The sequence below is a fragment of the Podarcis tiliguerta genome (assembly GCF_965153285.1).
Source record: "Podarcis tiliguerta genome assembly, chromosome: 2".
NCBI lineage: Eukaryota > Metazoa > Chordata > Lepidosauria > Squamata > Lacertidae > Podarcis > Podarcis tiliguerta.
The window spans coordinates 25,064,289-25,087,881 of NC_139535.1; the positions used below are offsets into that span (position 1 = coordinate 25,064,289).

General features: G+C 44.1%; 2 long non-coding RNA genes across 2 annotated transcripts in view; both read left to right on the forward strand.

Moving 5' to 3' along the window:
• Window positions 1–23,376, forward strand: part of LOC310671027 — a 30,706-nt gene extending 7,330 nt beyond the window's left edge. The window contains exons 2-3 of the long non-coding RNA XR_014507684.1: window positions 14,726–14,878; window positions 22,057–23,376. This is a non-coding gene — a long non-coding RNA (uncharacterized lncRNA). The remainder of the gene's footprint in view (window positions 1–14,725; window positions 14,879–22,056) is intronic.
• LOC310671160 lies at window positions 217–2,227 on the forward strand. The gene is made up of 3 exons (XR_014507844.1): window positions 217–623; window positions 1,006–1,744; window positions 2,113–2,227. It is a non-coding gene; the product is annotated as an uncharacterized lncRNA (long non-coding RNA).
• Window positions 23,377–23,593: the final 217 nt, after the last annotated feature.

Below are 23,593 nucleotides of genomic sequence, written 5' to 3' on the forward strand. Positions count from 1 at the left end.
ATAAATAGGGACCGCTTACTAGCGGGAAGGTAAACGGCGTTTCCGTGTGCGGCTCTGGCTCGCCAGAGCAGCGATGTCATGCTGGCCACGTGACCTGGAAGTGTCTCCGGACAGCGCTGGCCCCCGGCCTCTTGAGTGAGATGGGCGCACAACCCTAGAGTCTGTCAAGACTGGCCCGTATGGGCAGGGGTACCTTTACCTTTAAGCTGGAAAAACAACAATAGGGTCATCAAGGACTAGACAGACCCCATAGCCCACCAACACAATTCTGGTGAGTTGCGTATAGGTCACAAGTTGAGCAGGTGTGGTTTGATAAGGTTTGCAGCTTCAATGCAGGACAAGGGTCCTATTCATAGGTGCCGTTTCTCATCTTGTAGAGCAGGCCTGAGGGGAGAAAACCTCACTTGCTGAAATTTGCCTTTCTGGGAAACGGTTTCCACCAGCCATTTCAAGCAAGGGTATTTGACCCTCTGCTCTCCGTGGTAAACGTAATGCGGGGGGGTGGGGGGTGGGCAGTAAATGGAAGAAAATAAAAGCAGCGAATAAAATACAATGAGAACAAGCAGTATTCAGTCCCAAGCTAGGGTATTTGTTTTTTCTAGTAAATAATCCAGGGGACGCGGGTGGCGCTGTAGGTAAAACCTCAGCGCCTAGGACTTGCCGATCGCATGGTCGGCGGTTCGAATCCCCGCGGCGGGGTGCGCTCCCATCGTTGGGTCCCAGCGCCTGCCAACCTAGCAGTTCGAAAGCACCCCCGGGTGCAAGTAGATAAATAGGGACCGCTTACCAGCGGGAAGGTAAACGGCATTTCCGTGTGCTGCGCTGGCTCGCCAGATGCAGCTTGTCACGCTGGCCACGTGACCCAGAAGTGTCTGGGGACAGCGCTGGCTCCTGGCCTCTAGAGTGAGATGAGCGCACAACCCTAGAGTCTGGCAAGACTGGCCCGTATGGGCAGGGGTACCTTTACCTTTACCTAGTAAATAATCCAAGTTGCACTACGCAGAGTTTAGGTAAATCTGTTGGGTGAAGGGAGGTCAGTAAATTAATGTAACAAGGTTTTTATCTATATTTTTATCTCACGCGCACACACACACACTACAGTGCTATTTCTCTAGAAAAAGAGGTGCCAGAACTCACCATGAACACCTCCCTTGTTCTCTTAAAATGGTCATGGAGCCCGCATGAGAAGTGCTGGAATTGAGTTCCCTTGAGTTCTGGCTGAAAAAAGCCATTGGGGATAGGGGAGAAATTCATTTCAATTCAAAGAGAAGCTACCAAATCTGCATCTTCCAAGACAATATGGGAACCATAGCACAGCTACCTTTCAAAATTTGCACTTTGAATTTTACAGTGCAGTTCTCCTGCTAGGTAACATGCACAATAATGCATGTAGGCCAAGGAGTGCATTAAAATGCATACATTAGTGAATGTATATTGGGGGAAATAGCATTGGAAAATGTGTGTATTGGGAAAAATAGCACCAAAAGGCTGTTGCATTTTCTAGAGGACTTTTTAAAATGCGAATTGGTGTGGAAATATGGAGAACCGAAGTTGGAAACATGGAGAAACCATAATCTATCTATTTCATAAAGATTATACTCCACTTGACTGTTAAAAACCCCCCAACAACCTCAGTTTACAAAAAGACAAATCAAGAAAAATTCACAACCATGCTTAGAAACACACTAAGTTGAAAATACTAAAACGGATTAAAATTATCTCAACTTCCTAAGAATCTAAGTAGGTAAAGGTAAAGGGACCCCTGACCATTAGGTCTAGTCGTGACCGACTCTGGGGTTGCAGCGCTCATCTTGCTTTATTGGCCGAAGGAGCCGGTGTACAGCTTCCAGGTCATGTGGCCAGCATGACTAAGCCGCTTCTGGCGAACCAGAGTAGTGCATGGAAACACTGTTTACCTTCCCGCCGGAGCGGTACCTATTTATCTACTTGCACTTTGAGGTGCTTTTCAACTGCTAGGTTGGCAGGAGCAGGGACCGAGCAACGGGAGCTCACCCCGTCGCGGGGATTCGAACTGCTGACCTTCTGATTGGCAAGTCCTAGGCTCTGTGGTTTAACCCACAGCACCACCCGCGTCCCTAAGAATCTAAGTAGGCTTGTCTAAATGAGAATGTTTTTAGCAGACATCAAAAAGTACAGTGATGGCGCCTGCCAGATCTCAATAGTCAGGGAGTTCCAAAGTTCAGGTGCCGCCATACTAAATGACCGAGTTCTTACAAATGTGGAAATGAGTAGTGATTGCCCCCTCCCTGCATGGTATGTTACCATTGTAACCAGTTTACTAATGCGGTAAGTACAGTGGTACCTCGGGTTAAGTACTTAATTCGTTCCCGAGATCCGTACTTAACCTGAAAGTGTTCTTAACGTGAGGTACCACTTTAGCTAATGGGGCCTCCTGCTGCTGCTGCGCCGCTGGAGCACAATTTCTGTTCTCATCCTGAAGCAAAGTTCTTAACCCAAGGTACTATTTCTGGGTTAGCGGAGTCTGTAACCTGAAGCATCTGTAACCTGAAGCGTATGTAACCCAAGGTACCACTGTAATTGTGGTTGATTTCAGTTGACATTGCTACAGAATAGCCCTGCCACACAAAAACTGGAAGGACATGCAATTCACAGTGTCATTCTTGTACAGGGACGATTGACTGCCACTGCCAACGTGCCCAGTGAATGCTCCTTTGACTTTCCACAACCCATCGCAAATCCCACATGGTTTATATATCGGTACAGAATTAACCTCGACTGACTTAACTTTTGGTGATGACAAGGACAATACAATGCTCTGAAGAAGAGCAGGATTTTAAAGTGCCTAAGTTTGCCTGGATAGTTCAAACAATAATAGTAATGATATTGCTTTTATAGCTTCTCCTGTCCATAAGGCACTCCATGTGAAAAAGCACAATAAAATCCATTATAATCCATTGCAATCTTATTTCCAGATTATTTCGAAAGATGTGTGCTATGTATTAGCTATGCTTCCTTGGGCTTTTTAGCTTGCAAGCATTTACATTAGTAAGCAAAATGCTGATGTTGATGTTGTTGTTGTTATTTTCAAGGGGTGCAGAAAGAAATTAGCCATTGAAATAATCCCCTGTTCACCCACATAAAAATATTCCCATCTTAAAAAGTTTTTATTATTATTATTATTATTTCTGCACTCCTTTCCCATCTTCATAAATATACACAAGGAGGCTTACAATAATGTATAAAACAGCCGCACAATAAAGCCACATAATTAAAACTAAAAGCAGGTTAAAAGGCAGCAGCAGCAGCAATCAAAATGACACTTTTAAGAGCAGTGCTCAGGGAAAGCTTGTACAATTGTATTCCCTGCCTGTCTAAAAGCAAACAGCTGTGTGCCAAATAGACCTCCTTAGAAAGGTTATTTCAGATTTAAGATGAAAAGGCCCTGTCCCAAGTACCAGGCTCAGCACCAGTAGTCAGGCTGGCACTGCACTACCTTTCACACTGACTCAATGCAAATCTTTATCATGGTCATAGACCAACATTTAAAATCTAAAAAGCATTTAGACAAGGTGAATATAAAAGTCTATAAGAATTTAAAAGAAGCTAAAAGAATCCAAAAGAAGGGTCAGGAACATTGGGCGAGTGTGGAAGAGCACAAAAGCTTGATATATAAAGGCTTTAACTATCATCTACAGAACACTCTGATATGTTCATTAAAGCTGATTTGTGGCACAGGTCATCCTCCTACGAATCTCGAGCGCTGCTATGCAGAACCTAGCAACACTAGACGTCGCAGCACGATCGGTATCCAAGAGCAAAAGGGAGGTGTCAAATTGTCCTGTGCACCCTGGGTACTTATGAAGTAATGGGGAAATCAGACTAGTAAGGATGTCTCTGGAATACAGTGGTACCTCAGGTTAAGTACTTAATTCGTTCCGGGGGTGCGTTCTTAACCTGAACCTTGTGAAGAAGGCGCAGCAGAGACTGTACTTTTTGAGAATACTAAGGAAAAACCATCTTCCACAGAAACTGCTGCTTGCCTTCTATCACTGTGCCATTGAGAGCGTGCTCACTTATGGCTTATGTGTGTGGTACGGAAGCTGTACTACTCAGGACAGGATGGGGTTGTGCAGGGTTGTTAAGGCAGCAGAGAGCATTGTTGGCTGCCCACTCTCCACCTTAGAGCAGATTTATGCCACAAGGTGCCATAGGAAGGCACTGGACATAGTAAAAGATCCATCGCATCCTGGTCACTGTCTCTTCGAGCTCTTGCCGTCGGGACGGAGATACAGGACGATGAAGACAAGAACGAGCCATCTTAAGAACAGCTTCTTCTCCAGAGCGATCTCGGCCCTGAATGGGAAGCCTGGACTTTGAAAGTCATCTAATCTCCCTTGCTGTATTATACTGTATTGTTTAATTAGTGTTTTTATGGAGCAGTCAAGTAATTTCGTTGTCCCCGAAGGGGGCAATGACAATAAAGATATTATTATTATTATTATTATTATTATTATTAAACTGTTCTTAACCTGAGGTACCACTTTAGCTAATGGGGCCTCCTGCTGCTGCTGCGCTGTCGGAGCATGATTTCTATTCTCATCCTGAAGCAAAGTTCTTAACCCGAGGTACTATTTCTGGGTTAGCGGAGTCTGTAACCTGAAGCGTATGTAACCCGAGGTACCGCTGTACAGGCACTGGAGAAGGACATTCTCTAACGTTTCTATTTGTCCCAAGTCCCAGGAGCATTGTCTTCTGGGTAGTCAATCTTCCGGTATCAGCCTTCAATGATGGCCGAGGGGAGGGCATGACATCGAGCCAGGATAATAGCAATTCTGTGTTTAGGGACTTCGATTTTAGTTAGATATGCCCTAGGGGAGGCAAGGTGGATTCCTTGGCAGTAAAAGTTGGAGTCCTGGCTAGATCCAATTGCTGTTCTGTGTCTACTACCTCATACTGACTCAACCCAACTATGCTGCCACTCCTCAGCCTGCCCCCAGAAGATCATTTTAGCAATGGGTGGCCAGTGACGCCACTTTCAAATGGGATCCATGCTTGACTGCATGACCATATAGTGTGTGTGTGTGTGTGTGTGTGTGTGTGTGTGTGTGTGTTGGGGAGCCCATAGGTAGCACTAAGCTGAGGGCCTCCCAAAGTCTGGTCCTTCAAAGGATCCTCCAACCATATATCTGATGGTGGGTGGACCAAAGGCAGGGCACTGAATGTTGAATAAAGCGCTTTGAGCAGGTTTGTATGAAGGACACCATTCTTGAGATACTCTTCCTATCCCTTTCATTACAATCGTATGCTCAAATTATGTCTTCTCGGCCGGACAGGATCACTACTAAACCCTGTTACTTTGGCAGAACAGATGCTACCTAGATTTACTGGATTTTAGCAGTAAACCTCAGCTGAAATGTTTGAGGATGTCTGAAGGGACGCAGGATAAGTTAATAAGACCAGCGCAGCCTTGAACCCTGTATGTGCTCAGTAACCTGGACACTGCAAGTCCCATGATGCAGGGCACAATAAATCCACAAAACAACCCACAGGTCTGAATATTCTACTGAGAAGCCACTTGATGATTCCAGATCAACAATCCTGGCAACTGATTTTTTTTTCCTAGCAGGAATCAAAACAATGGTTGTAAAATCAGAGATTTTTGCCTTTTTTTATGGAAATTTCATGTATGTCTGATTCTGTTTTGTACTTTCTCTTAATAACCCCCCCCCCCTTTCTTATTGGCTGACACAAAACAATAATGGAGATAATTGCTAGAATTCTCATTTCTACAGCAAAGACTAGGGAAAGGGATTCTGTTAAATTTATTCTATCTCAGTTTCTGTCTGTCTTTGGCTAATAGAATTATGATATATTTTAAAACGGTGTATATGTACTTTTAGTGTTTTGTTTTTACCAAGTCTGTGTCTATATAAGAAAGTTTGTTGTCTTATTCATTCAACCCACAGAACCCCTCATACTGCTTTGATATGCAATACTTTAGCCATCTTTCCTTATTGAAATATTTCAGTTTGTCACAAATAAGGGAAACCCCTTTGTGAATAAAACAACATTTACAGAAATGCAGAGTGGGGACAATGTAAGGGAGGGAGAGAGAGAAAGGTTTCAAGCATGTGAAATGAAGGAAACAATCTCGTTTAAGCTGATTAATTTAAGAACCTTGAGGACTGATAAAAAGGTAAAGGTACCCCTGCCCGTACGGGCCAGTCTTGACAGACTCTAGGGTTGTGCTCTCATCTCACTCTAGAGGCCAGGAGCCGACGCTGTCCGCAGACACTTCCGGGTCACGTGGCCAGCGTGACAAAGCTGCTCCGGCGAACCGGCACCAGAGCAGCACACGGAAACGCCGTTTACCTTCCCGCCAGTAAGCGGTCCCTATTTATCTACTTGCACCCGGGGGTGCTTTCGAACTGCTAGGTTGGCAGCGCTGGGACCGAGCGACGGGAGCGCACCCCGCCGCGGGGATTCGAACCGCCGACCTTTCAATCAGCAAGTCCTAGGCGCTGAGGCTTTTACCCACAGCGCCACCCGCGTCCCTAGATGGACTGATGGGTTTGTGTATTTAAAAGAAGAGACATCACCAAAGTTTATAGGCTCTGAAGAACATGGACTTGTACAACTTTCAGGGTTCAGATGCACTGGTGGAAGAAGAGGGGGGCGGGGGGAGCGCACTGCCCTTGGCAGTGCGATCCTGGTGGGGTTCCATTGCAGCTGTCCCCCTACCCACGCTGGGTGCCCCTCCCCCTTAGGCGGGGCCCCCCACCCCCAGGACGTGCACCCTGCTCCTTTGGGCGGTGCGCCCCACCCCTGGGACGCACACCAGCCCTGCCCCCGCCTGCTCTCCACCCCTGGTGCTGGAGCATGAAGCTCCACCGCTGTTCAGATGCATTGCAAATACCACTGCATGTTCCTCAAAAGTTGTTTTCTGACTACAAATTAAAACAACCACCAACTTCCTTCCCTGGTGCCTTAAAATTTGAATAATAATAATAAATAATAAATAATAATAATAATAATAATAATAATAATAATAATAATAATAATAATATATTATTTATACCCCGCCCATCTGGCTGGGTTTCCCCAGCCACTCTGGGCAGCTTCCAACCAAATATTAAAAACAATACAGCGTGCGACATCCCAGAGAGCAAAAACCCTGGGAAATGCAATTTTGCCTACATTGACTGGCAGCAGTTCTCCAGGATTTCAGACAAAGGATATTTCGAGCCCCACCGGGGAGGGGGGGTTGATCCCGAGCCCTCCAGCATGCAAAACGGATGCTTTACCACTGAGTTACAGGCCTTAGTGCAAATACTGGCAGAGAAACTCTATTATACTTTGCGCATATGGTCATTATGTGGCAAACCGTGGTTAACCCCCCCCCCCCATCCCCAGCAACAAGCCCAGACCAGCTGGAAGCTGAGTGTGAGAAGCATGTTTGGCAGAATTAGGTATGTTCCTGGATGCATGTCAGGATGTTTCTCAACATGCTTTGCAGCCACTAGCTAGCGCTACCCTGCAAGGTCCAATTTTTGTAAACCACATCAGCCTATTAGTAACTAATGTAATATACATGTCCAAACAAGTTAAAATAAACCCCGGGAATACAAAAGAGGCCAATCCGTTCTTAAAATTACTTCAGTCTGTTGGGCACACTTTCCCTGAAAAGCCATTGTTCTTGCGTTCTGCCCTGGCTCGGGATGAAAGCAGGCCTTTGAAGGCTGAGGGAGGTCAACCACGTCTACGGTGGTGGAGCTCTGACGTTACCTGCTCTGGGTAAGGGACTGCAGAAAATAGGTGAGCCTGTGGGAAATTAGTTGGGGAAAGAACACAAGGCTGGACAGTGCCTCCTATTGTGGAGAGAGGGTGGATAACATCTTCACAATCAGGTGCAGATGTGGTTTGGGTCAATGTGCAGGCCAGAAGGAGCCCACAAATGTTTGTCCAAATCAATATTACTAACATTAGGACCTCTTCACATCACCTTCACCGTTCATGCTAGAGCAGTGTTCTGCCCTAGCCCAGATTTATCCTGGATGGCAATAAGGACACCATCATCTTGCTGCAGAAGAATGGCCTCATCACAGGTTCCCCTTCCTTAAAAAAAATCAAAAATCAAGCATGGCCAAAGTGTGCTATAGCACTGGAAAGAAAAACAGCATGTCAAATAATTAAAGATAATGAAAAAAGAAAAATTGTTCATGAAATGGGAGGAAACTGCTGGTGGGATGAGAGGGAGGGATAGTTGCTGGTATCCAGCAACTTAGGTTTTATGTGTGTGCTTTGTTTTATTTTAGAAGGTTGTTTCAGGGCTTCTGTTGGATCAGTGCAACCCGAAAAAGGAAATCAAAACACTTTTGGTATTCTCAGAACGTTGCATGCATGAGAACAGAGTATATGGTTGTTCTTCACCAGTGATGCCACAGTCACTAGGCAATATGTACCCATGGCAATCACATGACTCACAGCCTATCAAATTGCTATGGCCAAGTGAAAACTTTGCATTTATTCTAGCCACAATCAACTGAAGTATAAGTGGCAGGGAAAACTGAAATATGATGTATCTGAAAAGACGCTAGGAAATACTGTAAAGTTTCTGCCTTCTGTGAGGTATTGTTTCTAGCTCTCAAAACACTGAAGACAAGCAGGCCATATAGTGTTATGATCAGGCTGTACACATTACTGGTGGTATCTATTTGAGTAAAGCTGCAATTCTATAGTATACACACTTATCTAAATCACACTAGACCCAATGAGGCTTACTTCTGAGTAGACATGGCTAGGATCCACCCATCCATTCATGGCATATCACAAAGTTCTCTGGGTGGCTCAAATTAAATAATTTGAATGCAAGTAAGATATAAAACATAATGGCATGATTGTCTGTAAATTGCATTAAAGAGGGCCAATGGGGTCATATCCTCAGATTGCTTCAGATTCTGAAGAGTACACAGGAAACCTGGACAACCTAAAAAGATTCATGCGAAAGAAACCCCAGGATCTAACCAAAATATTTCATCCCAAGCCTGTAAAGCGAATGGTGACTTTTATAGCACAATCCTATCTGCTTACTCAGAAACAATTTCCGTTGTGTTGACTTGGCGCTTTCCCCCCACCATGTAAGTGTCTAGAACTGAAGTCTTTAGGATTGCGTCAACGTTTTCGAGAAAGGATATGATAGTGGGATGGTTTCTTTAAGGAACAGTATTCGGCATTAAATCCTTTGAAATAATATTATGCCGTGTGACAAGACTACATTGGCAAACCCATTTCTTTCACTGTGGTTAAGGGGGGAAAGATACATCCTTTGAGGGTAATGATGGCCATCTGAATCCCTAAGCTTTTTTCTTCTGTATTCTTTAAAACCAGCTCCAAACTCAATGCTAAAAGGTCAAACAATAAATGCTTTTGCTGTTGTTTGTATTTCCAGGCTTAATCAACATACTTTTATGCTTACACTTAAAAGAGCCATCAACTGAGGAATGGTATTATAGATCAGCCCCTGCTGTGGCCACCAGTTCCTGGGTGGTATAGGGTTTGAATGACTTTTTATTGGCAGTTTGGATGATATACAGACAAGTCTCGTACAGCTTGGCGTTGTGAATCTTTGCAGATGGGACGCCCGGAGGAAAATCGCAGCCTAAGTGAATAGATATGCAACATCTGAAGGAATGGAGCCGTAATCCTAAATACCAACTCAGCAAATAGCTTCCCTATCATGAAGGATCTGTTTTTACTTACAGACAGCTCTGGATATAATATTAGTGCAAACATTACACTACGCTCACACACACAAAGAGAGGAACGTTTCATTTATGTGGGTCTGAAATCCAGATCCTTCCCACTCTATAGGATCGGATTAATTACCGAGTGAGCAGCCTGAATCTATGTGCTTGAATATCCATTCAAAATATCTGGACGTATTGGCCCAGCCTAGAAAAGTTTTGCCATTTTTATCCTGACAAAATCCACCAAATCAGAGAGACTTAAGCTAGTAACAGCTAACTTGCCCGATGATTTTCACCAGCGTTTAAACCTGGTTCATATATTAACGGATCTGCATGTGAGCCAGTCCCAGGCAGAGATGGGGAGAAATTCATCGGGTAATTTTCACTTCGCGAATCAGTAAGCGAACTGAAGGTAGCTGTCGTGTGGAATTTGTACTTTTCCCAAATTTGCAATGCTGTCCTCCCAACATTAGGTGTGGCGAAAAGAAGTGGTGAAAAATGTTAGGTTGCAATGAGCTGGTGAGTCCCTCAGCTTTCAAATCAGAGCCAGCTAGATCAGAGCCAGTGAATTTAATGAGCACCATGAATGCAGCTGCAGTCCATGTTCTGTAAAACCTCAGACTGGGGAGGGCATGGATTTGATCCTTTAAGCAAGCGCCTAAATACCAGGAACAAATGCTCCTTTGCTGTAATAGAACTTCACCAATGTCACTATGGTTTTCTTTGTTTTGACTTTCACGGGCTCCATATGACACTTCACTAAAGAGTATACAGTGGTACCTCGGGTTAAGAACTTAATTCGTTCTGGAGATCTGTTCTTAACCTGAAACTGTTCTTAATCTGAGGTACCACTTTAGCTAATGGAGCCTCCCACTGCCGCCACACAATTTCTGTTCCCATCCTGAAGCAAAGTTCTTAACCCAAGGTACTATTTCTGGGTTAGTGGAGTCTGTAACCTGAAGCATCTGTAACCCGAGGTACCACTATACTTTGGTATCTGAATGAACAAATTTGTTCTACAGCTTGTGGATCTAAACACCATTTAAACCTGCCCTAAATCCCACTGAAATTAATGGGCTAACGTAAGTCAACCCAGGCCCTACCCCTCACTGGCTCAGTGGGAATGTGTCCATGAACTGAGGTAATGCCCCTTGCTTGCCTAAATAGAGGGTAGAGACAGGTAGGTGTGTTTATAGAAACTTGCCCACTGTACAAAGGCAAAATTTCCATTCCTTGCTCCACAGACTTTTGCCTCTGGTATGTGGCCCTAGGGAGGTTGTCCAGAACAGAATTTGGCCCTCATGCTAACTGACTCTTAACTATCAACCACGGGACATACCCAGTACATTTCAGAGAGCAAATATAGCATCTGAAATGTTATACTAGGCAAAATGTCTTTGTCTCTACAGAGTCAGAACTGTTTCAGACTCTCTGCCAATGAAAATAATCTACAGAAAGGTGTTTCCCCGTTATCCTCTGGATTGGTCATTTGAGGGTGCAATCTTATTCTCCCTTATTTGGGAGTACTTAAACCTGAGTGGACATGTATAGCATTGCACTATTAAATTATGGGCACAATCCAGATTTTCTTGGCATGACACCCTTTAGTTATCATGTATTCAACAGAGATTTTGCTCCTTTCTTCCGAGGTTCTACTATTTTCTGAATTTAGTGAGTCTTATCTTTACAGGAAGGGTTATCTCTTACAAATATATTTTCAGTTATTATGTCAGAGCATTCGCTGTAAACCCTACAGCATCCAAGATTTTCAACCCTAGTCAGGAAGCCAAAAACCTGCAGGTTCTTGGCATACATTTAATTTTCAAAAGTCTGCCTGCCAAGCAAAAGCTTTTGATCATGTACTGGTTGAAGGGTTTTTAATTTATGACCAAACTCTTACCCAGTAGCTAGTTCTTCTGCCTCTGGCTTCCACTTCTCCATTCCCCCTAGATCTCATTGGCCCCACATAGAGCTCAGGGATTTGGGGCAGTGCATGTGTTTGAGTGAGTGTCTGCAGAAGGCTAGAGACTAGTTATAACTCAGTGTCCTCCAATATTTGCCAGACAAAATAGGTGTACTTGTTTTACATTATATGGTGGGAAATGGCTCCTTGTAGCAGAGCAGAAACTAATTGGAACAAGCAAAACACTTATTTATTTATTTTATTACAATCAGTGGCGTAGCGTGGGGGGTGCAGGGGGGGCTGGCCGCACCGGGTGCAACATCTGAGGGTTAGGGTTAGGGGGCGCAAATCCACGGGTTAGGGGGCACAAATTACTTGCCTTGCCCCGGGTGCTGACAACCCACGCTACGCCACTGATTACAATATTGAAATTTGGAGGCTTGGGAAGCTTGTTACACAATATGAATTGTGGTTCACTCTTATAAAACTGAGGGGAAAGAACATCTATTTCCATCCTGCCAATTCTAGAGATGCTGAATGTGACGTTGTCAGGTCTTTTGGGTTTTTTTGGTTTTTAAAAAAGATGTGTTATATTTTTCACAGCATCTGATAGTTGCAATGGTCATCATTCAAAAGGCCATATTCCTACCACATCCTGCCAGTGCAAGGGTCACCACTAGCATGATGGGACTTCCTTCCCTTCTCCCTGGATTAATAAACAATCCATCTTCGAAGGGAACTCTGTAAATTTTATCCCTGTGTGGGGAATAGGGGGGTCTCCTAACAACTCTCAGCCCCCTAAACAAAACTACGCCTCCCTGAATTGTCAGGGCAAAACCATGATGATATAGAGTGGTACCACAGTGTAATAATAATAATAATAATAATAATAATAATAATAATAATGTATACCCTGCCCATCTGGCTGAGTTTCCCCAGCCACTCTGGGCGGCTTCCAGCAAAATATTAAACTACAATAACTCATCAAATATTAAAAGCTTCCCTAAACAGGGCTGGCTTCAGATGTCTTCTAAAAGTCATATAGTTGCTTATTTCCTTGACATCTGGTAGGAGGGCATTCCACAGGGCGGGCTCCTCTACCAAGAAGGCCCTCTGCCTGGTTCCCTGTAACCTCACAGTGAGAGAACCGCCAGAAGGCGCTGGACCTCAGTGTCCAGGCAGAACAATGTGGGTGGAGACGCTCCTTCAGGTATACTGGGCTGAGGCTGTTTAGGGCTTTAAAGGTCAGCTCCAACACCTTGAATAGTGCCCGGAAACGTACTGGGAGCCAATGTGGGTCTTTCAAGACTGGTGTTATGTGGTCTCGGTCTTAAATATATGGTGTGGATGTGGCTTTACCTGCATCCCATCCTCTGGAATATTATCATGGCTTCCTCAGTGAGAAGATCAGGAAAAGTTAACATGCTTCCTTGAAAGGCAGGTAGTTCTACTACCTCCACTGTCAGAGGCACCTTGTCTTGGAATTCCAGCTTCTGGGAATCACAAGTGGGAGGATGGCTGCTGTGTGCAAGCTTTCCATAGCCATTTGGTTGACCACTGTGAGAAGATGCTGCTGGACTAATTAGATAGGCCTCTGGTCTGAGGAAGCAGACCACCCCGGACAGAACAATCCAGAGGCTTTCTTCTGGATGCACTGATCTAGTTGCCAGGCCCAAGGAAGCTGGCATGTTGCCAAGGTGATGGAGGCACAATCCAGATGCTTCTTTGGAGACCAGCTGCCTCTTGCAGGACTGTGCTGCCTGCCAAAGATGGGAGGCCAAGGGGAGACAACCCTTGCAATCGCTCTGCATCCAGGAACCTCATGCATGCAGTCAGAGGAGAGTGTGTCTCTGTGCCAACGACACAGATGTGCCAACCAAAGTTGGAAAAGTAGTATGGTCTGCAGCTCAAAAAAAAAAAATACTTGCTTAAATAACATTGCATTTGGGGGTTGTCGCAAAGATTCGTGTATATGTGTGTGTCCGCTTTTTAAAGCATAATAGTTTGACATGCTAAAGAAAGAGCTCACGTTATCTGAAATACAGAAAAGGCTATTTTTAGGAGCCTTTTTCAGCAAAGCAAGCAAGCAAACAAACAAACAAACAAACAAACAAACAAATGTTCATTCACTTCCTGTCGCTCTCCTCCCTTCATAATTCACAGTAATAGCCTTCTTGGAGATGACGGTAATACTTTTCGTGGAATACCATACAATTTTTGTACTCAGATGTGGCCCTCAGGCTGAAACATTTGCTCGTCTCTGCTCTGACATACTATATAAATACTAAAATGAATGCTAATGTGGATGGCCCATAGATTTCAGTGGTGTGGATGGACTGTGGGACTGCAACCTTATTGAGAAAGAATCTTACAGAGGAGGAATTGCAATAGCTTATGGATGCTTCCCAGTTTATTTCTGCCTTTTCAGCAATTTTACATCTTTCAACTCATATTTCACTGAGCGATATTTTTTGTCTGGTGTGCAGCAACCCTTGGAGACCCTAGCCAAACTCATTTCAAATACTTTTTCAATGCTGTTATATCCCTCTATATAACAAAAATGTAAGAACGTCATCATGCAGTCCCCAATGCAGGACCAGTAGTCAGGGATGATGGGAGCTGTAATACAACAGCTGCTGGGGGCCCAAGCTTGTGAAACACTGCCTAGTATGTGTGTATGTGTACACACACACACACACACACACACATTCATCCTTATTGTTATCTCAGGAGGTGCTTTTACCATGCTTGTTCAGTCCCTCTGAAATCAGTATGGTTTCCTCACAAGGAAGCAAGCATGGGCTTATTATACCATGACACGGTAATGAAGCTGCGGGAACAAGTGCACTTGGGAGTCTGACCCAGGTGTCCTTGCCAATAAATTTATAAATAGTATCCAATTAAGAGAAAGAACAACAGATGCTTCTTGTCTGAAAGCCAGAAAAGGACTTGTGAAATGTAGAGGTTATATACAAGACCAGAGAGCTATGTATTCTTACACCAAATATTTCATAAAGCATGAAATAATAGTAATCACTCAAGCAAGCCCATAAGGAAAGGCGGGTTGGTTTTCTGTTTTGTTTTTCTCTTTCAGATGGAAAACCTGCAGCAATCAGATGTTTCATCCAAAGTCACACAATCCATCAGCAATGGAGCCCAAGAGGACCAGACTTCTAAATACACGTGTTTTTCCTTTCTTTGAAAATGGGCCGACACTGTGTGTTCAATACCTTTGCACCCACATAAGGTATGGACAAACCTGATGTGTTCTAGGTAAAGGTACCCCTGCCCGTACGGGCCAGTCTTGACAGACTCTAGGGTTGTGCGCTCATCTCACTCTAGAGGCTGGGGGCCAGCGCTGTCCGGAGACACTTCCGGGTCACGTGGCCAGTGTGACAAAGCTACTTTGGCGAGCCAGAGCCGCACACAGAAACGCCGTTTACCTTCCCGCTAGTAAGCGGTCCCTATTTATCTACTTGCACCCGGAGGTGCTTTCGAACTGCTAGGTTGGCAGGCGCTGGGACCGAGCAACGGGAGCGCACCCCGCCGCGGGGATTCGAACCGCCGACCTTTCGATCGGCAAGTCCTAGGCGCTGAGGCTTTTACCCACAGCGCCACCCGCGTCCCTATTCACACCATAAGACCTCAGAAACCCCGACAAGTTGCTTCTTTCCTGCACACTTGCTCTTGTAGTTTGGCACGTGTTAGTTGTATTATATCTCAAAGATTGTCACTGTGGAAGAAAACAACTTGAAGCTTTCCCGTAGGATGTCACCTCTTTCTTGTCAGCGAGGAACCCTGTGGTGCAGACTTCCTGCACAGCAGAGGACTGATGCCTCAGCTGACGAAATAAGCCGCACCTACCTACATAAAACACTCCTTACAGCATGCAATAACTTACTATTCCAGCCAGGTCAGTGATGGAGTAATTCCATTTTAACCTATGATGCCTTGAACGGTTAAAGAACATACCTTAGAGCAGAGGAAAGCAGATTTCAGGCTTGCAGGATCTACCTTGGTGTTTTGTTTTTTAATCCACCAACTGAAGCCTGTTGCAAAAACTACACAGTCAGAATGAAATTCTGAGTGCAGGAATTTGTTTTGAGTACCAAAACTGAAGGGAGTACAGTGCTGTAATGCGAAGGGCGCACTCTAGAAATATGTTTTTAAATGGAAAGTCTCTGAAAACACATTCCCATGTTACCTCACCCTATTTCAGCAGGATATTATTGGAGGTAACTTTATTGTTATACCTCAGGCATCTTTGCCAATCTACTTCAGCTCACCTGGAATCTGTCAATAGATTCCGATCTACATTCTGCCACTCCTGCCTTAGAGAATTCCCTTTCCAAAGGGTTGCCAGATTGGAGAAGCTCCTCTGTACCTTTAGTAATTCTGGAGCTACGAAGGAAGAGGGAGCTACCTAACTTATTGTCTGCTCCCATCACATATGCTGGGCCACTAAATGAGAACTCTACCCTGTCCAGCAGGTGGAGAGAAGGAAGAATGACAGGACAGGGGTAAGGTAACCTTGGCTACACATTTTCCTTCAGCTTTGTTGACAAATAGACAATGGAGTTTTCTAGGTTGCAACTACCAGGATCTGAGTATGATGGGGTTTATACAGCGTAGTACAGTGGTACCTCAGGTTAAGTACTCAATTCGTTCTGGAGGTCCGTTCTTAACATGAAACTGTTCTTAACCTGAAGCACCACTTTAGCTAATGGGGCCTCCCGCTGCTGCCACGCCGCCGGAGCACAATTTCTGTTCTCATCCTGAAGCAAAGTTCTTAACCTGAAGCACTATTTCTGGGTTAGTGGAGTCTGTAACCTGAAGCGTATGTAACCTGAAGCGTACGTAACCTGAGGTACCACTGTATATGCTAAACACAAACTCATATGTTCACAACAAACTCTTTCTCTGGGTGTGGATCCTTAGAAAACCAAAATGGCACCAGTTGGACATGAGCAGAAGGTATCTGCTGGGGGGAATTTGAAGATTTGCAGGAGTACAAAGACTCCAAACACACAGAGGGTATGAAATAGCCTATTGACAACTGAGCATATTGCATGGGCATGGAATACTGATGGGGGAGGATGGAAAATGGATGGCTGGATGTGTACTGGCACACCTTCGATCAAGACATGGCTGGCCAGAACTCTGACCAGGAGCACTCTGCAATGTAACATTTTTGTTGTAGCTCTCACTTATTGCTGTATAGTGAAAAATGCCACATTCTGAGATAGGCTATGGGTGCCTTTTCCTGCCTTCATGAACCTTTTAATTCCCCATCCCTCTGCATAGTTACATTCTCCACAACCAAGCAACATGAGCACAACAATAGGCACCATTTTGAGATGTTGAGTTCACTGCTGTGGCTTCCTGTGGAACGCTAATGAAGTAGGAGTGCTAACCCTTAAAATAATGGGTGTGGAAAGCAATTGGAACAGCACAGCACCCCACCCAAACACAGCCTAATTTCTTAAAGAAAGGAAAAAGAAGAAAGAGAGAGCATTTTGGCTAGTGGTCAGCGAGACCACAACTGCTTTTGTTGGGATCACTAGGAGACTAACACAAACCACCCACCAGTTCTAGTTAGGCTCTGTTGTACTGCTTGAAATATTTTGTCTGAACTAGTACCCAAGAGAGTCTAAGATTAGAAGCAGAATCTTCTTCTAAAAGAAATAAAATGACTGTGTTTCTTGGCCACGAATGTAAGATACCAGATGGTTTTGGAAGAATATTAAACAGAAGACAAGTTCTCCTGGCATGCCTAAATTCATCTAGGGGTTGTGTTTATATTTATAACAGAGCATTTCTTTTGAGGCAAAATTTGTCCATATCGTCAGTTCTAGTCACTATAAAAATGTGAGCTGGCTAATAAAAAGGGAAACACAGAACCTGGGCATTTTCTAAATATAAAAAAGGTCGGCTGGTAAGGAAGGGGCTTGCTGTCTGCCCCCTTTCCTCTGAAGACAAAGAGACAACTGTGCGGAGCTCAAATGGTTTGTGACTCCTGTTAAGCTCACAAAACTGATAACATTTAGAAGAGACTCCTAGTTCAAACAGTCGCTTTCTAAGACCGCAGGATACTGTCCCCCAGGGGCAGCCACTTGCTTGAAAGGACCCTCCAGAGAAAAACTGTCTGTGCCGCATGACAAAATGTACCTGAATAAGAACGTGTGCCTCTTGAAGGAACAAGGTTTAATGCAGAACACTTTCAAAGGAGTAACATCCCACATTAAGCAAACCCAGGGACATAGGATTCATACACCAAAGATTTAAAACCCACCCACGCAAAAATATTGGGAACTATAGTTTAAGAATTATGAAAATTGTGTCTCTGTGAGGGGTAAATTGCAGTTCCTGGGATTCTTTTTGGGTGTGTATGCTTTAAATGTATGGTGCATATGCAGCACTAGGATCTATTGATACATATATACACATACACAATACACACCAGACCACACCCGCCCATTCCCTTAGGTTGGATTCAGTGGTATTCCTCACAGGCCCAGAGGGCTTTTCGATCCAGTGAAGATTTCTGTCAGTGGAATGGGAAGTGAGGCCATTTTTTTCGGTTCCCCTTCTCCCCTGTAGCCTTCCCACACCAAATCAGTTCCAGATGAACCTTTTGGGACAGCTTGACCTGGGGGGCAGGGGAATCAGAAGACATTGCCCCCCTCCCCATTGTTGTTGTTTAGTTATTTAGTCATGTCCGACTCTTCGTGACCCCATGGACCAGAGCACGCCAGGCACTCCTGTCTTCCACTGCCTCCCGCAGTTTGGTCAAACTCATGCTGGTAGCTTCGAGAACACTATCCAACCATCTCCTCCTCTGTCGTCCCCTTCTTCTTGTGCCCTCCATCTTTCCCAACATCTGGGTCTTTTCCAGGGAGTCTTCTCTTCTCATGGTGGCCAAAGTATTGCAGCCTCAGCTTCAGGATCTGTCCTTCCAGCAAGCACTTGGGGCTGATTTCCTTAAGAATGGATAGGTTTGATCTTCTTGCAGTCCATGGGACTCTCAAGAGTCTCCTCCAGCACCATAATTCTTAATTCTTAATTAAGAATTAAGAATCTTAATTCTGGCTTGGGATTCATCCAGTCCAGCCTTTCGCATGATGAATTCTGCATATAAGTTAAATAAGTAGGGAGACAATATACAGCCTTGTAGTACTCATTTCCCAATTTTGAACCAATTTTGAACCGCTCCCCATACTACTGACAAAAGCCTCTGCTGGATCAAAAGATACTTTTGGCAGTTCAACAGACACCACTGGATCATACAACCCACAAGCTGCCATTGACCCTCGTTGCAAAGATACTGAGAAAATGCAACGCAACTCTCAGAACATTCCAAAGTGCCATATAAATGCCAAGTGTGTGCTTGTTGTTACACTGAGCAGGTAGCAATGAGGTTTTATCACGCATCAGGTACAAAAGCTCTGGTAACAAAAGGGCTCCCATCTAATCTTCAGCAACTACGAGGACTGACAGTTGCATAAATACATTTCCACAAGGGATAGGTGCCAGAGAACCAGCCACAGTTGTAAAAAGTCAAGCCAAGATAAACTTCACTTATTTAGTTCCAGTTCTACAATGATGATATAGTACAGTTCTGGAGATTAAAAAAAATAAAGATTAAAATAAATTAAAATAACAATAATTCAACACACCGATTAACAATGGCTTAAATCTGGAAATAGCTTAAGGAAGTAGAGTAAACCAAATAATCACAGAGGAACTAATAATATCTTCAGAGGCACAAGATTTGTTTAGACTGTGATAGATGGGACACATTTTTAATCAATCTGTAGAGAGGGGCTATAGAAAAACATAAACCTCTTCAGCTGGGGGCAAGTATGGTGTCCATGATAATGAGAGCAGATGCATCCAAAGGATACAACCAATTTTCTCAAAGAAGCCGCATTTCTTCCCCCACTTTGTGATACATAAGGTTAATCAGTTGACTATTGCATCTTTCCAAAGGCAGAAGGTTATATAACTGTGTTTAATATTACAGTGGTGCCCTGCAAGACGAATGCCTCGCAAGACGGAAAACCCGCTAGACGAAAGGGTTTTCTGTTTTTCGATGCGCTTCGCAGGACGAATTTCCCTATGGGCTTGCTTCGCAAGACGAAAATGTCTTGCGAGTCTTGAGATTTTTTTTCGCTCCCCACCCCCTTTTTCTAAGCCGCTAAACTGCTAATAGCCTTTTAGCAGCTAATCTGCTAATCCCTTAAGCCTTTAATAGCCGCTACTAGCCTCTAAACCGCTAATAGCGCTAATCCGCTAAGCTGCTAATAGGGTTGCTTCGCAAGACGAAAAAACCACTAGACGAAGAGACTCGCAGAACGCATTGATTTCGTCTTGCGAGGCACCACTATATTCAGTAGTCCAATGCTATTTGTTAGGGTGAGTATAGGGACTTCAGCCATTGTCCTAAATCAGGGATGGGGTACCTGTGGTCGCCAGGAAGCTGCTAGAATCCAACTTCCGTCACAACATTATGACCAATGGCTCCAGCAACATCTGGAAGGCCACAGGTTCCTGGTGTCCATCCTAAATCTTAACATTACTGGTAATGTTTAGCCTGGGTGTATGTCCCTCGTCTAATTGATTTCAGTCGGTCTACTTTGAGGCCCCATCAGCACCATACACTTAAAGCAGTAACACACCATGTTAAACTGTCATGGCTTCTTCCCCCAAGTAATTCTGGGAAGTGTAGTTTGTTAAGGTGCTGAGTGTTGTTAGGAGACACACACACACACACACACACACGAGCTACAATTACCATGGTGGTTTAACAACCGATCCTTCTTCCCAGGGAACTCTGAGAATTGCAAGTCTGTGAGAGGAATGGTTCCCCAACAACAACTTAAATCCCTTACCACCCTTCATCCAAAGATCTCAGAGTGGTTTGCAGCATAAAAATACAAAATAAAGACACAAAATACATAATAAAAAACAAGAACAAACCAAAACAACCCCAGGATTCCTTGAGGGAAGAGGTGACTGTTAAAGTGTTTTACGTGTATGCAGCAGATGTGGCCTTAGTACCCAAACAACTTGGCTAGCCTTGAATGCCATGTACCCTGACTTGGGGAGGGAGTGGGTAACATTTGCTATTGAACCTCAGGCAGCAAAATGTCTTGGGCAGGCCCTTTCCCCAGATTCAGTCACTGGTAGGAACATAAGGAGAGCGCATAAGAAGAGCCTGCTGAATGAGGCCAATGGCCCATCCTGTTCTCACAGTAGCCAGCCAGATGCCTGTGGAAGTCAGCAAGCAATCCCTAACTAAAGGAACTCAGTATGAATTTGGCAAGCCAATGCCAGCCAGAGAGGACTTGGGTTTTCAGTAAGTCTTCATTACCAGCCTGCGGTGTGTGATTACTAGGCCTTACTGCCCATTGGATTGGCTTAAAACAGTAGGCTTTGTGCCAGCACCAGCTTCAACACCATTCGCGTTAATATACATTTAACATGGGAGTTAAAAAGACAGAGAAAAAGAAACTGCGGAGCAATAGATTCATTTATTATTTTGATGCCTAACAAGAAGGCAGATAAGGATGAGAACAACTCCAGACCAAACTAGGGACTGGGCTTTGCGAAGAGAAGGACAACATGTATCGTCCTGCGCAGATACAGATACCAAATAATTCACACAGCAGACTTTGAGAATGCAGAAGCTATTGCTTGATAAGGAATTTGAGGAGAGGAGACAGAAGCTGGCAAGGTTACTGCTCAGTTTGTGGTTACAAAAGGGGATTGGTGAAAGGCCTGCTCTGCAATTTCATTTTATCTTTTTGTCAGCACGCTGCTCCAGTCTTCACTGGTGCGGGTTAAGCTCCCTTCTACTCCAGCTTTCTAAAATGGGCAAGTCAGGCTGACCTCTGTTTTCAAGTTAGATGGGGATTCTTGAAGGCTATTGCTGAGGAGGACTCTGGAGCCAAGGACTTGTTGCTGTTATTGAGAAACAATTCTGAAGAGAGGCTGAAAGTGGGGCAAATTTCTTTTAGGCTGCTTCAGTGAATCTAGCAGCATGTTTAGATTTGCTTCGCTACATGCCAGTGGGCCTTGTGCAAGGCAGTGAGGTCAGATCCAAAAGGCAGGTCTCGGTGTTGATGCATGCTGAACATGGTTCTGAAGCAGGCCTGAGATTTACCCTGGATTTTGTGCTTACTAAACCTTGCTGCCAATCTGAGTTCCTTAAACCGCAGGGCTGCTGTAAACTGCCCAGATTGGTTGGGGAAACCCAGCTAGATGGGTGGGGTATTGATAATAATAATAATAATAATAATAATAATAATAATAGCAAGGAGCCAGGAGTGAAACCAAAAGTAGACTGACCAGCTAGTTGAATCAAATTATATTGCTATGGGGGGGGGGGTAAATCTCTAACATTTTACTTTTTAATACTTCCAGTTTTTGATACCCTCCCTCCCTGGGAAAAGCTAATGTTTGAATAGCAGCTGGTTAAGGAACAGCATTGGGCAGACGCCATGATTTGATTTTGTCGGGACTGTGTGTCGATAAGGCAGCTACCTGCAGTGGAAGGCTCCTGGACTAATTCGGCAGAAACACCAGTTTGTGAAGAGAGGATGTGAATTCACAGAGAGGAATCTTGGACTACAGATTTGGACTATAAAGAAGAAGAGTAAAGACATAAAATCCACACAGAAACACTTTATTTGGACTTCAACTCACTTGCAGAATGAACGCAGAGGCTGTTGAAAAGAATGGAGGATTGACAGCAGAATGTATTAAGGGAATTATTGTAATATTTTGAAATGCAGTAAAACTATGAGATGATTAGGATTCCCTCCGATCTCAAAGCATGAGAAGTCAGCTAAAAATAATATATATATTAAAATAATAATTTATAATTAGGCATAACATTGGGATTGTTTGATTACTGGATAGTTTGTATAATTTGGAATATATAATTTGGTTTGATTGGAAATTTTTAATAAATTTTTAATAATTTGTAAATATTTTTTAATAAATAACAACAACAACAAGGCATCCTTAGGCAGTTGCCAAGGTCTCAGTGCAGGTGAGAAGTAGGTCCACTTCTGATGCCTGCCGTGCGTCCCTCACCGTTGGTCCAGTACTCTGAGAAGCATCAGACAGCTGGGTCTAGACACCCTTTTAATTTCCCACAATGCCCCTGACCTAGTATCACCCCAGGGGATTATGGGGAATTAAAATGGTATCTAGACCCAGCTGCCTGGTTCTGATTGCAGCACTACCACCACAGCCAAGTAAACACCTTGAGGACCACTGACAGAGGCAAGGGGACAACAGAGGAATATTTTATCCAGGGCCCTCTTACCCTCCACCCCAAGTTTCAAACCCTGCTAAACAGGTTCTTTGTGGAGTAATCAGCCTCCCATTTGGCATAAGTAGGAAAATGTAGGTACTTCAATTTTATTGAAAAGCTGCACCTAGCATTCTAAGGAATAAATTGTTATGAGAATCAGTTCCAATGATATGCCAGCAGCTGGGTTGTTGTTGTTTTTTTTTGAGGGGGTGGGTTTAAAACATTTCATGCAAAATGTGCTTGTGTGACTAGACTAACATAGGAGCTATGAGATGGCATGTTACCATTTTCCATTTGTGGAAGTAAAGGGGTTATCCCACATGAGTTAGAAAAAGACACAGGTGTTTGGGCTCAGATCCACCTGGGTCTGAGTTATTATTTGAAGGCAGTGGGGTCTTGTCCATAAAAGTGTGTTGGTTGCACTGTGGTGTCTAGTTTGGATTCTTATTCCATAGTCCTTGTTTTATCATCTAATGGTGCAGTGGAGAGTTTGTCACACTGCCTTCCTTTCTGCTTTCTGCATTAACTTTGGCTTTCTGGCTTAGCATCTGTCATCAGCTTTTGTGCTATCCTCCTAGTTTCTCTTCTCTTCTCTTTTCCTTTTGTTTTGTTTTGTGAAGGGACCTTATACGAAAGCAC